This window comes from Osmerus eperlanus, chromosome 16 (assembly GCF_963692335.1).
Source record: "Osmerus eperlanus chromosome 16, fOsmEpe2.1, whole genome shotgun sequence".
Classification (NCBI taxonomy): domain Eukaryota; kingdom Metazoa; phylum Chordata; class Actinopteri; order Osmeriformes; family Osmeridae; genus Osmerus; species Osmerus eperlanus.
The window spans coordinates 6,103,915-6,121,815 of NC_085033.1; the positions used below are offsets into that span (position 1 = coordinate 6,103,915).

General features: G+C 40.1%; 1 long non-coding RNA gene across 1 annotated transcript; it reads left to right on the forward strand.

The window, feature by feature from the left end:
• The first annotated feature begins 6,195 nt into the window (after positions 1-6,195).
• Positions 6,196-12,902, forward strand: LOC134036766 (uncharacterized). The gene is made up of 6 exons (XR_009932444.1): positions 6,196-6,324; positions 6,647-6,731; positions 10,019-10,124; positions 10,273-10,318; positions 12,065-12,137; positions 12,231-12,902. It is a non-coding gene; the product is annotated as an uncharacterized LOC134036766 (long non-coding RNA).
• The last annotated feature ends 4,999 nt before the right edge of the window (positions 12,903-17,901 follow it).

Below are 17,901 nucleotides of genomic sequence, written 5' to 3' on the forward strand. Positions count from 1 at the left end.
CTGTAGAGGTCAGTCCTCATGCAAGATGGGGTTCTTGTCTATGGAGACATGGAATCGAATGGGTCATTTAGCACAGAGAACTATCAATAGGTGGCTGTTAAAAACAAACACTCACATCATAGGGAGAAAAAGTAAACACAGCAGCATCGTCACACAGGTTTACCTACACAGTATGCCCATATTAATGCAGTAAATAATTAGTACAATCATATTAAATTACATATATGGTTGTCATGTTTTTGTAACATCAAATGAATGCCAATAAACGAATGAAAATGTATTGCGCATGATTGTCTTTTAAACACCTGTTCTCTGATTGATCAGACGAACGGTCAACATACCATAGCGGAGAGTTAAACTGTTGTCGAAATTTTACGGATGGTATTTGACTATAGTGACTAGTGCATAGCGTATGTACAGAAACTGTACAATGTTTTGAGAACGCGGTGTAACTTAATCGGTCGCTTCAGCTGCGGTCTAGCAGTTTGTCTGGTAAATCCATGACGTCGGACTCTAAATCTGACTATGTAAAAAAGTTCCGTGAGTCGCTTGTGCGTCATGAGCACATGGGAAATCCGAGCAGATCGTGATTTTAACCGATAGTTTATTTCTACTCCAAGATTCGGTGGAATATATGATATTGGTTAACAAAAGAATGGAGAATAAAGGTAAACTTGAGCCCCTTTCAATTGATATAGCTGTTGTGATCCTTAAGTAGGCTATAACTTAAAAGGCTTTGTGGACAGCATGGCTTTCTAGTAATTATTAGGTCACAAAATGTTTGTCAATGATTAGTATATAATCATGACACCAAATTGATGATTGTAAAGAATGTTAAAACATTCTTTAAACATATGGATAACATTTCCTTACTTCACATCAATCCATAGTCTAAATTTTGAATTCAACATGCCCCTGAACCCTGGTTGTATAAACCAATACATTATCAGTATAACCCTCTGAATTCATCCTCACATGAAATGTATTGAACATCACCTGTTTTGCACATTGCCAAAACGACTACCACATTGTTGGGAGGTGCTTTGTAACCATCCAATGTTCTGTTCCATTTTTACATCAAGTGAAAAATGTGGTTTGCTGGGTAGGATTTGTGTCTTGTGTGTCCTGTTTCCATAAAATCAACTCAGAAAACTGTGATCATAGTGTATTTCAAATGGAATCTGGCTCTATCTCTAGGTTTAATATTCTGGTGTGTCACTAGATTGCCTCATAGAGACTAGTTATGAAAGTAAATTTCAACCATCCTTGCATGTGAAAATTTAGATTTATTTTCCATGTAAAGTAGAGTGGATTCTACTCACTCTCTGCCCGACTGGTAAACTCTAGTTTGCTGTACTCTGATGTACTCTGCTGCACTGTGCTCTGCTAAGCTCTACTCTACTCTACTGTCCTCTACTCTACTGTCCTCTACTGTCCTCTACTCTACACTACTGTCCTCTACTCTACACTACTCTGCTACTCTCTATCTGATGGGTAGTGTCACACATCCCTTTTACAAATGTATGAATATGACCTTTTTTTGGCTTTACATCTATGTCTCAAATTCACAATACCACATAATTTATCATTTGGGTGACATTCAGAGTGCATCCTATCAACACAACCTAAATTGTCCACGCTTGGATTGAGGAAATGAGGTCAAGCGCAGCAACCATTGTCCGTACTTGTGTGTACATGTGTGTTAAAAAGGTGGTCAAATCAGAGCTGTGAGTTATTGGAAAAGTGACATGTCATTTGTCTTGCTTGTGTCTGCAAGTCTGTGCATATGAGTGAGTATGTCAAGATTTGCTGTATACTCTATGCCTGCTTCGCATGTGGAACACTAACCATGTTTTATGACAACAACAATACCTGTGTGTATGTGTGTGCCACTGTGAGTGTATGTCTTGTCAATGCAAGAAAATTACTCACAAGGCAGTGTGTCACAGATGTGAGGGGGACCAGGTGGCGGTCCTCGATAGTAGCTGTTGTGATTGGAGCAGCTGCAAGGTTTCAATTTGTCTTGATTTTTGGACAGAGGAAATTAAATTGTTACCGGGTTGAACTGAGCCATGTCAATGGTTGCGTCCCTTTTTGCCGTAACATATAATACATCATAGCACTGTCCCAATGTGACAATGCACTTTCCTATAATTCTGTCTCTCACAGTTATTAATGAAAGTCCATCTTTGTTATTAATCTTCAAGTCTTGCATAGTTCCAGAATGAGCATGTAGAATGTTGCAATTACTTTAATTTGGAAGAACCTTTTACTGACAATAGATTTTGAGATGTTAACCAGGACAGTCAGTGCAACATCACTAAGTAATAGTAGTGTTGTCAGAAGTAATATTTTGATTTGACTTTGATTAAAGACCCAAGCACTGTTAAAGAAGATGACCAGCCGGCTGCCAGTTCAATTTAGCCATGAAGATGCATAATTAAGTTTAGAGATGGAGTGATACTTGGTTGTTGCATAATAGTTTTTTTTTTTCAATAACTAAGACCAGCACCTTTTGGATAAAAATCTATAGAACAACCCCCAGATCAGAATTTGAACATAGTGTGTTCAGCAGCATGAAGGTAGGCTAGGTCAACGATGATCTATATTGTTACTTTTCTCAAACACATTTCAGGAACTTTCCTTAAGCCATTTATTGTATACAATGTGTGCGTTGTCTTCTACTTTTGTTTAATATTCACACACACAGGAGCTCGCACACCTAAACACTGTGGACTACAAATCATCTAGCTAATCTCCTGCAAAAGCTTTGTTCTCATTCATAGTGGCCAATTTACAGTGGGTCATCTCGACATCAACAGAATGCAAGTGTGTGTGCATCAGTGCATGTTTAGGTATGCCTGCTTTTGAGTGTGTATGAATACCAAAGGCCTGTGAATAAGTCTGTATATTTATATGTACATCTTTGTGTGTGTGTGTTGCGTGTATGTTTATAAGAGCGATCCAGAGTGTAGGTGCTCAAAATGATTTGGAGATGAGAAAAATTTGGTGTTCCATGGCATTCATGGAAAATATGCAGCCACTGCTTCAATAACACAGATGCAAATCCTTTCTGTACAGCGTGCCTATGCAAAGGTGTGTACGTACCCTAAGTAGCTCCTGTCCTATCCTGGACCCCCTCCCTCCTCAGGGTGGCTGGGTCATTGTAAGGAAACCAAAGTGTTGTGAGTTAACGGTTATCTTTCTCTTTGTCAGTTAGTAAAACAATTCTCAACTCAATTCTTCACAGGTTTGGGAGTCAGCAACATGCTCTTCAGGTTCCCAATCACAATGGACACATGCCACACCAACACCCAAGACTGTAGGTAACTGCTCTCAGCCCTTTCTGGGGGTTTTTATTTGATAAATTTGTGTGTTTTAGGCACATTTCTGAAGAAAGCACAGAGACAATTCTCATTACCTCAGGCTCATAATTACCCATTCAACGATTCCTCTCAGAATTTTTATTGGATTAGCTCTTCTCATTGTTTCAATAAATACACATTTGGAAAGGCAAGCCCCGCAGAACTTGTTGTTCGGCTTCAGTGTTGCAAGCTTGTAAACATTTTTGCGAAAAAATGTACAGAATGGCAGTTCATACGTATTTTGATGTAGTTCATCAAAATCATTCATTCAAAATCATTAATTCAATCATTTGAAGGTATTCATCATCCAGTCTTTAAAAGTTCCTTCATTAAACACTTGTTTGGCAGCTCCAGAATTTGAAGACACTATTTGGAAAACTAGTAATAACCAATAAGGTTGTATAGCCAATGGCTCCCCAGAGATTTACATCATGGACCAACTCAAATCAGTCCATACAGAGAGTCAGTCCCTCTTGGTGGAGTCTTGATGGCCAACTGATGGTCATTCTGACCCTTCCCCCCATCCCCCCCTCGACCATTACGCACTGTGTTGTCCCATTGAAAGTGATTCAGTCCCCCACCTCCCGGCTCTATCCGTCCCTCATAGCCCCATCCATCATGTGTAAAACGGAGTTAGGAGATTGCCAGCCATCTGGAGAAAACGATCCCATCACCACTTATGTCGTTAAGAGATGTCCCTCCATACACACTATCCACCACTCTTTCCCACATCACGTGTTCCTGTGCCTGATGAACTGACTGTGAGGTGAATCCTCTTGTGACATGTAACATGAGATGTGTTCAGTTTTTCCCTCTGTCTCTCTGTCTGCCTCTTTCTCCTTTTTCTTTTCCCCTCTCACTGTCACTCTCTCTTTCTCTCCACTGCTAGCCTTACCCTGCCCTTTCTCGTGCATGAAGAAGACAAGATGTGTCACACTACTCTGTCTTACACACTGACTCCATTGTACCGTTCCAAAGCAGCCTTGTCAACAAAAATCCACAATGGATTATTGTAGTCAGATCATGTACCCAGTAAATATGATGACAATAGAGAGAAATATCACCTTCTGTAATCCGTAATCTCCTCTCGTTCATATTTGAACCCAAGGGCAGATAACCACATACTCCCTTACCAGGTATTGGACGTTTTGTCCATGGATGTGCCGATGTTTTTGAACATCGGCACATCCATACTATGCTCTGCATTTCCATGAAAGTCCAGCTAAACTTCACACACCCCTCTGTTTGCTTAGTCAAAAGCAACAAACAAGAAGCATAACGGTGAATCGGTGTGAAATCCTGAATGTGACACCTTGTTTGGAGAGCAAACAAGGACGTTTGTCTACCCTCGCATGGGACGATTTAGGCTTTTCTTTACTGTGTCTTTGTGTGTGTCTGTTTGATTTGCAATAGGAGGACATGAGACAGCGTGTGTCACTACCATTGAACATATGGACAAAGTTGGGGGATGGAGACATGGGAAACCAGACCCCCTGCCATTTCCATTGACACCTCACAGCATGTAAGCCAATATGTCTGCCCTCAGGCAACAACAAACATTTCCCCTTGATTCATATTGACTAGATGCCTGTGGACTAGAGCATTTGGTTGTAAGGTGGGCAGTTTCCAGGATTCAAATGGATAGTGGTTTCCAGTAGGGGGAAGGTTCCCAATCCCCTAGAGAATAATCTGTATTCTTTAAGAATAATTGACCTCTTGAGTTGACTGAATGAGGGGTGTCCATCTCTTTTTTTAAGGCTTTCTACCTCCGAGTTTAGAAGGAACTGTGATTGAATGGACAGAGTTTCACTATCCACACAGCAAATAACTATCCCCACACCTGCAGGCTTATGTCGGCCGTAGACAACATTATTAATCAAGCTTTCATTTCAATTTCACAACTGAATAGGGTGTAAAATCCTTGCGACCAAAGCAAAAATATGTTGGGGGTTAGCCCTATACGTTTGTCTAGCACTGCAGTTTACCTGAGTATAATGAATTTAAAGTGGTCCATAGTCCACTGGGACAGTTGTTTGTAATAAGGATTGTACTATTAATAGTACATTAGTAGTGAATGTTGTAGCCACAATGAAAGACAAATACATTGTTTTGATAGTGATTCATGAATTCATTATGAAAACCTCTTTTAATAGCATAGTAATCAGGATTGTTCAAGAAAAGGAAATACAAGCCATCCAACACTGTGAGCAACACTGTAACATGAGCACTACAGAAAAGTGCTGCGGATTTGGTCAATGGACAGGAAAGATTTGAGACAAAGGATTCCCTTGAGAATGTTGAGTAATTTAGCTTTAGAAATACAGTGTCCACTTAGACTGATGACTAAAACATGGCTCATCTTTGTATTTCTGGTTGATTTAAGACCTTTTTTGGTTTAATGTCCCTACTTAATGTTGAGTATAATCATCCTTGCGTGACAGTCCCATTGTAATATGAGTCATATTTTACATGAATCATGTTACCTAAAACAAAATAATGTATAGAGTTACTTAGATATAGTCTCAATTAAAAAGTAAAAAGGAATGTGTACCCATGTAAAAGCAAGGGATCATTTTCAGATGTAGAAGGTCAAGCAATGTATGTGGTAAATACATTTTCAGAACATAGTCACTGTGGTTGACACTGTCATACAGTAGAACCATAGCAATACAGAGTGCCAGCTTTTGTTCAGACTGTCAAGAATTGGGTCGGAAAGCAAATACATGTGTCTGGAGGACCTTGAACTCATCTGATGTCACAAATAAAGATTGTGCGCCCCCCACACACACACACAGACACTCACACATACACACTCTCGCACACAGACACACAGACACACACACACACACACTTCCTTCTCAATTAGTCATGAGTGCTGCTGGGGCGGAAGCTTGGAGGAACAGGAGCGAGCCAGATCAATTATGTCAAATGGCTTCTCTAATGGACTTAAACTGATTAGGTATGTGTGTGTTTCTATTTCAATGGAAGTGAGTGTGTAGGATTATTTAGCTGAATTGCATGTGTGTGTCTATTGTATGTGTGTGTGTTCTGGCCTTAAGGGACCAATTGGATTTCGCTCCACACTAACTCGCATGCCATTCTCTTTTTTCCTCCAAAAACTATTTTTAACCCTAGACATTCAAGTGTAACTGAGTTGAATTGGTTAATCATACACCTCAGTATAAATCCCCCCCACTCACACCATCAGAGAGCTAGCGTTTCGGTGGCACAGTTGGTGAAAGCGGTGTTTATGTGAGGTTGTCATTGTGTTTGTAGGTCAGAGGGCCTGAGTTCAAACTCCGGTGTGGGCAAGATCAGGAGGAAGCAATACTGACGGGTGACCAACAACACCTGTGACAGGGTCAGGTAAAGACATCACTGAGAGACCTTGTGCTTCCTGTGTCCATAAAAGCTCTTTGATGGAAGAGCTGTAATAGTTAACTATTCCTCCTAGTATTGATGTACTTTATGGCCTTGCAGGGCAGTTCCATGGTAGTTGAGAAGAGCACATTGTGAAATGTCTCTGCACTGTGCCAAATGCTCCATTTGGTCACCATCAGCAAACTTTTTAAGAGGGTCCCACCAAAGAAATACCTCAAAACAAATCAACAGCTCATTTGACATTTTATGATTTTGGTATTTGTGTTATTTACTTTCATTTTCTACATTAGTTTATGATGTGTGCGGGTTCAACAATAGGGACAGACAAAGAGATTTGGACAATTTCACAATACCAGAAAATAATAGCAGATATTGGACTCCAGGTCTACACAACATCCTTATCTCAACAACACAAAATTGTATAAGAAAATCAATATGATCCGACGCTATGTACACACACACTCATGTTGGCACACACATGCACATCCGCTTCATTGTGCAAGGACACACAGTGCACACATTACGTAGGCATGCATACCTCACATGCACACACAATGCAGACAAAAGATGCACACACCCTTAGTAACATACACAAAACCTTTACGAAAAACATAGTCTTTTTGATCAAACACTCCTAACATAGTCCACATAAATTAGGCCGGGGGTTGGTGATCCACACTCACTCGCACACAGGCAGACAGTCAGTCTGTATGCACACAGCTGCCTCCAAGAGTCACACAAGTCCCCTCTCCTCCCCACACTGACCTCCTCAAACGCCCTTAACCCCAGGGTCGACATCACTTCCGGTTACTCAGCTCTTTTTTTGCCAGGCAGATAGTCATTTCGTCCAGAATGGCTACATTCCCGACAGCTGAGCCCTCCCAGGGGATGGAGGAAGTAGGAGGGGCAAAACCACCAGACCTCTGGCAAGTGCTTTAAAAAGTAAAGAGAGAGAAGAGGTCATAAAAGGGATAGACATAAGGTCTTTATAGCTCTCCAAAGTGACCTGACAGATTGGTTTTGCCTCACTGTTGGGACCCATGTCTATTGGGACTGCACTATTAGGACCAATGTCCCAACATTGATGCTAAATGCTGAGTATGTACATTCTTTGTATAGTTTAGGTTGCAACTATAAACCAGCCAAGATAAAAGCCCTTCAATAATACGTAGTTCCACTTAACAACAGTACATAGCTTTTTTTCTTTAAGGCATGTCAGTTTGACAACATTGGTAACAGCACAGCAAATCCAGGAGTGATAAATTCTTGTGCTAGTGTAAAAAGTACTTGAGAATGGTATTTGCCTGTGTTCATTAAGGTTAACACTCACTCTTATTAAAATTACACCCAATCTGGAACTGAAAATGGGACCTATTTTCATGAATAAGATTAAGCAGACATTGCTGATTTAATTAAACGGTAAGTCCCACAGGCCACACAAATAAGGTGGAATTTGTAGAGAGATAATGACTTTTTGGAGAGGTCCCTCTTGTCAAAGGCATCATAGTATGGTATACATATGATGGAAAGGCCAATTGACAGGTTTATGATGTATTCCACAATGTGAAATTCATACAATTTACTATTTAACTGTCTTAGCTGTGCAACACAGCAACCACACCCCCCAAGAGAGTATATTTAACTTTCACCCTGGTCGTGCACCATTGCGTCTCTCACCCATACAAAAGGGGTCATGAACTCTGTGACCCCAAATGACTCAGAGTGACAGTCCCATGAACTCTGACCTTGGCGCTGGGATGTAGACTATTCCCTCACAACCTTCTACTATCTTTAGGGACAAAGGGATGAGGAGGTGTGTTATGTTTTGTACGTAATACTTAACAAGTGTAATTTCTCATGTTCTGCTGCCTCATGTTCTTCTCAGTTCATTTCACATTACAGCTTATTGAAGTGATTCAAAATGGATCATACAACCTGTGCTGTCCAGTGTTACTGTGATTTAGCAGGTGTGCCAATGAAGTTAACATTTAACATGCTGTGTTGGGGAAAGTAAGCATGTACAGGGTTACATCATCAAAAGAAGTGATAACTACCCTCTGACAACATAATGATCATTCTACTTTATGACAGACAGTCTTGTCAAAAAGGATCATTGATGGTAGCACATTAAAAGTGACATGTCAGCATACTTTATACTGACAGGCCATCATTATCACAGAAATACTATCTCTTGAAATCACTGACCAAGCATACACTTTCGTTCTGGAGACGAGAGCTGAAGACAAAGAACCACATATCAAACAAGTTGAGCTTCCCTTGGAAAAAACGGGACCCAAATCATTGTCCCTTTGTGTGCTGCACTCTGTGTTTTCCATTTCCTATGAATGTTTTGGTAGTGGGAAGCTTGCTCATATTTAGGGGTGTTTTTATCTGCATGCCAGCCCACTAACAATAGTCCTATTGTTCATGTGGAAAGCAAAGCATTTTAACTGTGGGCAAAGTGCCATTATTATTCAACCTTCTTTTCCATTCTTTATTTATAGACTGGGCCATGCTAACCAAAATGCTAGTCAGTAACACAGAACTCAGATGACAGATGTAGCTATAATTGTTTGCAAGAATAAACAAATCAAGAGAGTTTGTTACTCCACAACAATCGGATGTTGAGATAGACCCTTGTTGTTTGGTCCATTACAGTCCTTAAGTATAACCTGGCAACCTGCCTCAGTTTTGGCAGACACCAACTGTCCCCACCCATCAGACATGGATGGAAAAGCACAACCATGTCAAAGTAAACTAGACTGGTTTAATTTATATGTTATATAGACTTAATCAAATACAGTCAGAGGCTTAAAATGGTGATGGCTCAATTAGCATAACATGGCTTTCTAAGCCTAAAGGGTTTACCGGACAAGGAAAGATGTAATTCAAAGTAAATCATGTTGTCATGGAGACAGGAGGAATTGTGTCATTGTTATTTTTCCTATCAACATGATCCTACTATGATATTGGAGATGGAAAAGCCATTAAGAATAATATGAAGTGAAAGAGTTATGTAGGTTATGTACTGTAGGTTGTCATTTGTCTGTGATGTGTCAGTCATACTTTGTGCTATACGGATATAGGCTAGTTACATTGATATATTATAAAGGGATTATGCATTGTTTGTTTGTAGGTCTGTAGAGAGTGAGAGTGTTATTTCCCACAGAAACGGGTATACATTCCTGACTCTGTATTTCACTGCAATAATGACGAGATGTTCTCTCACTAACTCTCACTGGGTGGTGTCTCCATGGCGTGTGACCTGTAAGGCTAATCAATTCAAGAGCCCTTCAGGAAAAAAAACGTCCCTTCCCCGGCCCTGCTAAAGAACATGCCAACCTTAACACTTTTCCTCTGGGTGTGTTACAGTGAAATGTAAGAAATTGATTATAGTGATGATATTGCAAAAGAAGTTGATCTTTCAAACCTACTTTGTTAATGCATTAGACTAATGCTAACTTTTATATACAAATGTAGATGAGAAACCTCCAAACACTCTCTGTTTTCCCCCTGAGTTCATTAGCGTGACATTAATAGAAAGTGGAGGAGACCGTGCCTGATTTGAACTGGTATGTGATGTGCGTAATACAGACTTCTATGTTGCCAAATGTGTTACTGGGTATTTCCCTCCCTGTATTCCATTGTCCCTCCCTCTTCTCTCCTTTCTTCTGGGTGGTTCAATGCTTCTCTGTCCTCGACAGTGTTCTGTTCCCTTATCTCTGTGCTCTTTTAGAAATTCTTTAATTTCTCTACTTGGCCATTTCTTTGGGACATACTGCTAATGCCAGACAGAGAAACAATGTGAAATTGTGTGCGGTTGGAAAAAAGTTTCCAAAACCTTTTAGTTTTTAAATGATGTCCCTCCAGTAAATAAGGACCTGAAAACAATCAGTGGCTTCAGATCCAAAGGATGTGGAGGTAGAGGGTTGATTTTGTGGGTGGGTGAGTTGGTGAAATAAGTCCTGTGCCAAGCCCCAGCCCAATAGCTGTCTGACAGCAGGACTTAACACCCCCTTTACCGTAAACAGCCAGGAATTTTGGCGGCAATTCCAACAATGTTGTCTCTTTGCCAACCCTCTAAGTCCAACCCAACTGTCCCATTACGCCACTTTAAAAAATAGAGTAACTATGTGAATATCATGACTGCTTTTTTCCCTTTTAGGTAATATTGATTGAGTCTCTCAAAAAGAAACTTTTTTTAAGGGGAAAAAGCACGGAAATGGGAAAGTTTAGATTTGATAAAGAGACAGACGGGTTTGTGTTAGAGATTACTGGAGGTATTTCTGGTTGGGTGTTTCTGAGAAATGTGGCCTTCACACAATAGCCTACAACGATGAGAAAGAAGCTCTGCATTCTTGGCCGCCCATGCACAAACTTTGGCAGAGAACACAGCTAAGGGTATTGGTCCCTTACCGCTAAAGTTTTCACTGTGGAAGAGACAAGTCAGCCCCTGTGATCTGTTGCTGTTAGAGATAACACAAACATCAGGGAATAGAGAGAGACAGAAAGTAACAAGAGTGATAGGAGTGAAGATATTGTTGACTGGAATAGCAACAGTCAGCTGTAAAAAAAAAAAACACAATAATATGTTGAATTTGAATTAAAACCTTTCTAATAAGAAGTCAGTTGAAACAATTATTTGAAATAGATAACACTAACATCTACATATTTCTTTTTACTCTCAGGTATTAGAAATTATTATTGAACCATGGCAGTACAATTCCTCTTCATATCCTTACGATAGAACTCTGAAGTTCAGACTAGTTCAAGCCTTACATCCAAATGCAAAACTCAACCATAGAAAAGTCCCATTCCATTTATTATTAGCCAATGGCAGCGGGTAAAAAAACCCGCAGAGGTCACACTTCATATATCATGCCCTTACAGTGTACAAATAGAACCTTCCTTTTTCTGAGCACCACTTCGAAAGCCAACCCTATAATACCACTCATCTCCAGTCCAAACTCATTGACCCCCGACCCTCCTACCATACCAGAGCAACACCTGTCACGCTAGGGGTATCAACTCACGTCCTAATTTATGAGACCACAGCTGTTGGCCTGAGTCATGTAGCTTCTTGTGATGACCTCTCACACTTTAAGCCGGACAAAATCTGGAAATGCGAGCAAATTTGTTCTTCAAATGTCCCCAAGGTGTATATTAGGATGCTTTTCCTAAGTGTCGAGTATATAATATAAATTAACTTGTTAATCTTTATTTGGCCTTTCTTATCCACAATCAAGTTGACATCACAGCATACACACCATCTGTGTTTGATTGATTTGACTTAAACAATTCAATTGTGTTGCCACTAGATCACTCTTACGTCAAAGCAAACAGTCACTTTGGTTAGTTGTCACATAGACAATTAACCAAATGCTTCTGTCTGTAAGTATCATAATACAATTCAACAAAACGTAATTTTGGCAGTGTCATTCCCAGGAGACATGTGCAGCATGTCTCTGTCTGAGTCTTTCCCAGAGCCGTGTTCCTTCAGCTTCTTGGAAACTCCAGGACGAAGGAGTGTGGTAACGCTGGCCAGCCCCAAGTTGGAATCCAGGCAACAGCTGCAGTGGTCAGAAGAAGGGAAAGGAGATCAAGGGACTAAAAGAGAGGCCATTTTCAAAACGGTAAAACCAGAATAAACCCCTGCTTCGAAGTCTGGCGGTCCTCTGGATGGATGTTGCAGCATTGTTCTCTCTTGCTCTCTTTTTCCAAAAAAGCAAACCCTTTTAAGATGGCTCAGTTGCGTTAAACATGGTGTTTGCATCACCACTATGCCCCCCACACAAACATATTTACAAAAGTATGACTTCTACTTTATACATCACTCATACTATACTCACTATACTCATGTTTCAGTTCACATGTATATGCATTTTATTTATTAAACAAGTCAGTTCAAGCCAGTAATTCCCCCTTGCCTTTGTGCCCCTCTAAATCTACAACAGGGGGCTTAATATCGATTCATGAACATGTCATACACTGCACATATTCAAATGTTTTTACTTTAAAATTCAAACAAATCCTTAAATATTGTCAACAAGCATTGTGATCCACCTTTTGATTGTCTAGAAGTAACTTCAACTGTAACATATGCATATTCTGAAAATTGTGTGTAAGTGTGCATAGTAGCAAGTAGGCAAGCTTTCATAAAGTAAACGTCAACTTCTGGAAAGTCTTGTGTGCGCACCATTTTCTGTATGTGCATGCTTTATGAGTAAGGCCCGAGGACAAGAAACCCCATAAAGTACTCAACACAAACATTTGATCTTGTCAACCTGCCACTGTTGTGAGGATACTGGGGTATCTCTAATTTCTTAAACAATGTCTGTACCTTACTTTCAGGCAAGACCTTTAATGTTTTATTTGAGGTGTATCAATAATACAAAATGAAGTTATTTATAATCGTTTACAAGAAACGCAATTGATTGGATGGTAGCTATAATGAGATTGAATTGCAGTGGCAAATTAGTTACAAGTGGTAACACACCTGTTAACACAAATTAGAGATTGACAGCATATTCTCTAATTCAGACAAAACACTTCTAACACACAATCACACACACTCTGAGAGTGTCACATGCAATTTGGAGGCAGATGACTTAGTCCCGAGTCTTCACCATGTCCACAGCTCTATTCAGTGCTGAATCAGATTGAGCTGTGAACATACCCCCCATTTACAGCTTTATGAGGGGGTGAAGGCTATTATCTAAATCTCCCCGATTAGTTAGGAATGCTTTAGGTCAATACAGTGTTCCCTTTATATTCAGTCTATCCCAGAAAAGGCAATGATGAACTGTGAACCTATCCTTAGGTCATCTTAAATCATGTGTGAGCTCCCATGACTTAGCACATCGGGGCAGTGCCACAGCATCTCCTTGCTTTCTACACCCTTTCCTTATTTAAAGGCAGCATTACTCTGAGTTTTCTGAGAAGACACAATCTATTTATACAGCAGCGAGTGGGACGGTTCCTGCTGTGTCAGGGTTGGGGGGCCTATGAGTGTGTGAGTGGAGACTGTGTGTGTGGCGGGACAAGGGGTAGTGAAATTGGGTCGAGGAGGGGCGATAAGCGCAAGGATCATCTTACGCCGTAAAAAAGGCCAAGAGGCCAGCACAGCAGCCGGTGACACACAGCTGGTGAGGGTATGTCAAAGGCGATCCTGTCAGAACACAAGGCCTCGCCCTACTCTAAGGCTTGTCTTTTGGCTGTATTCTGTTCCGCTTCACAGAGAGGACTTGTTCTGTCGGTAGCATGTGGTAATAGTCAATACAAATACCCCATCTTGGTTTACGGACAATCTTCTTTTTCAGTGCTGAAAAGATTGTATTGTTGAGTGAAACTGTCAACCTTGCAACACACATTCATAATACACAGCTCCCATGTTAATAATTACCCATAGGAGAATGTGATTAAACATTTCATTTAAAAAAGTGTAAACATGCAGATACACATGTAGTGCCTTCATATGTGCTCTCAGACAAAATAGAAGCTCACTCAAAAATCAGGGCCCCCTTAAAAATGATCTCCTTTCCTCTGCTTCTGTGCTGTTCTCATCCTAAACATCATTGTAGGCAGCAGCTGAAAGAGATTCCAGACATCAGCAACCCTAGCATTTTTGTGTGTGCATTTCCATGTGTTTGACAGGCATCTGGTCTGGTCTGGCCTGCTGGGTGGGTGGGTCACCTGAAGTGAAAAACTCCTGTTTCTGCCTGGCTGTCGATTAGCTGGTCTGATGAGGAGAAGGTAGAATTTTTTTCCCCACAATCACTTCAGAGAACAATGAATCCCCCATGTTTTAGTCCCCACACGCAACTTGTGTTGCTAACACTTTCCAGTGTGTAGCTAGAAAATTGCTTTAACCCAAATAATACTTCAAAGAGGATGACATCACTTTTACCGTGCAGCTTCTTTTTGCTTTCATACATACAGCAGAGTCACATCTACAATTTTCTGTAGGACAGAGAGCCTTTTGTACTGTACACATGTTAACAGTTTTACTACAAAGGAGAAATAAATCTAGAGAGCTGCAGAGATGTGGAATTATTTTTATTACATTTACTGTAACATATTGGTATGTACTGTTGCCTTATATGTTCAGTAGTCTAGCAGGTCTGTTCCTCTCCTCCTACTTTGTCTCCCTGTGTTGATAAAACCCTGACACAAGGCAGTACTGTACCACTGTTACTCTGCCCTGCACAGCTTTTAGTAGCGGGCACACAGACGGGAAACTCATATTCACACACATCCCGTTCATAAAAGCACCCAAGCAAGAGGTCAAGCAGGGGTGCAGGGAACTGAATTCATTGAGTTTCATGAGTCTTTGCCATGGTAAATCACACTCCCCATTTGTTTGCATTATTTACTTGAACTTTTACTAAAAAAAGTTATTATTATTCACATACACTTGACATATCAACACAAAAAAACAATACTTGGATGGCTATAAAATTGAAATTAGCTGGTAGCTTGCTGAATAGGGATCAAATAGAAGAAACAATCATATATTTCATTTTTGACATGAGTTTTGTGTCAAATAAAACATTTACAGCATCAACACACAATTCAGATTCAGATCTTCTTTGTAAACATAGCACTGTTGCTTGCTGCATGCTGCTGTACAGTGCATCGGCTGCCAAGTGGGGTAAAACTATTAGCGTGTCTAATGCCCCAAGCTTACGGTCCTGCCCCTATCAGGTGCAAGCAGTGGGTGCACAGAATGAATGCGTAAGACTGATAAAATGTCTTCTATTTAAACCTTTGCTGACAGTTTATCAAAATACACATTACACACGCAAGGGCTTTCATATGATTCCCATAAGTTCCCCAGACAGTAACGTAAACATGAATGAACTGATAGCCAAAACAAGGTTTTGACTATCGTTTAAAATAGTTCTGTATATACATCCATGGTAAAGAGTCAATGAGATATACAAAGTGTCTGATTTGGTTAAATAGAATGCGATTATATATTGGGTATGTATTATGTGTTTCATGTTTTCTTTTTAAATAAGTATTTTATATTAACTAAGAATTTATATATTATAAATACAGCTGAAGTTACTGAAACCATCAGACTCCACTCCCATAAAGTTTCTTTACTATGGTGTTGGGGTGGAACCTTCTGGAAAGTGTGGACATTTTCAGGATCATGTTTTCACAAGCACACCTTATCTTGATTTGGAAGTTATGAGGAACGGTACTGTGGCAGTTGAAAAATTTGCATTGCAAATGATTGGGTCGGATTTCCATACAGTTTATCATCTTTGATTTAACAATTCAGTATATAAGCAAGTAATCAGTAACAGGATGCTGAGTTAGAAAAACATTTTGTTACTGTAAATAAAATAGATGGAGACTAGAATACAATTTTAGGGCAACCATTTAAAAAAAAAAAAAATAGTCTGTAATTTCTATGATTTGGTATATGTAAACAGCTTCAAGTGAATTAGAACCAGATGAATGTATTTTCTTTTGTTTGCAGACTTTGGGCATCGTCTAGTATCTGTCAGTTTTATAAGAGACCTCCTAAACATACGCCTGGTAGGAGGCAGGTAATTTGTTCATATGAACTTAGTTTGGTTGACTTTCAGACTATTTGTCATTTAGGAGTGTCATATTTCTTTTATTTTAATGCATGGGGAGAAAAAAAACATTTAGTTTGGACATATTTCTAGTTGCGGGACAATCGTTACCCTGACTCCAACCATGACTCATCCAGTAGGACAAGAACAGAATAGGCACTTCCTCTTTTCTATGGTCAGTTGGAGCCATTATTTGGGAGACAGCTTCCTCTTGTCTTTCTTTCTACATCCCTTTTCTTCATTCCACCTCTGATCCCTCACAATGTCCTTTTGGGATGAATTTGCTTTCTGTTATTGTCCGTGGCAGATGCTGTAAGACCATATTCACAGTTTATTTTATATCTTTCATTCTTTTTTCTGCCTCTGCATTAAGCATACACGCTCTTTGCTTTTTCTTATTGGGTGACATTATCTAAGAGCTTTGGAATAGAGGTTGCCATCCAATGTCTTACATTTTGAGTTGTTCAACCACTCTGTATAAATTATTGTGCTCATGACTTGCTTGGATGACTAATAGTGACTAAAGTTGATTGAAGAAGGTTGACAAATAATTGAATACAAATGCGTACTCTGTATGCATTTATCCCGTTTGTATCAGTAGTTTAACTGTTTCTCTCTTTTGTTTGGCTTGTTTCGAAATTGCTATCTATGATTTGCTAGACCGGAGTCGAGGATGTTCTTCTCCATGGAGGAACAACCTAGAATAAAGGTCAACATTTGCATACTGGTAGGAATACTTCTTTCCTTTCTTTCTTGATCTCTCTTTTTGACACACAAGCATCCGTACCTTCACACATACATGTTGGAGCCTTGCACTATATTAGGCAGACACTGCATGATGGATGTTATAAAAAAACGTGTACCATTCACATCAACATACCTCGGAGTGAATCACACTCCAAAGTCAACTCCCAAAGAATCTGCTGCCGTAAGACCAGCAGTGGAACTATTTTTGATGCCATCCCATTCTCGTGCCAGACTATTTCTGATGCCACCATAGTGTAATAAAGCTGCCCTATTTTAGGTGACATGGGGATGGCATTATGTGTATCCCAGTGGTAGTCATATAGGGTATGGAGAAACAGAGCTCACTGCAGGGGCTAATATAGACGTGGGCATGATTTCAACAGGAAGTCGATAAAGCTATATCATTCCCATCTGCCTTGTGTTTAGTATGCGCTCAACATACCATCACTTCTGCAGCGCCCATCTTTTTCTCCTCTCTCCCAAAGTCTTCATTTTCCGGCACTCACATTCCCCTTTCTCCTTTTTAATCTCATCATATTTCCTCCATGATTCCCTATCACTCAAGGGGACTTCGTCTGAATGTAATCTCTCTCTTTCTTTCGCTCTCTCACTGCTGAGCCATCAGATCCATACTATGGCCAGACAAAACCAATGTTTGGGGTGTCCTAAAATAGACCTAGAGTGCTGGCTGGGAGAGATTATTACTCTACAGTTCAATAAAGGCCTAGACACTTGGAGGCATGCCAGCGAACCACAGCAATGATTCAGCTCTATCCAGAAGGAAGTGCAGATTCTATTTAAATATGTCTGTGACATAT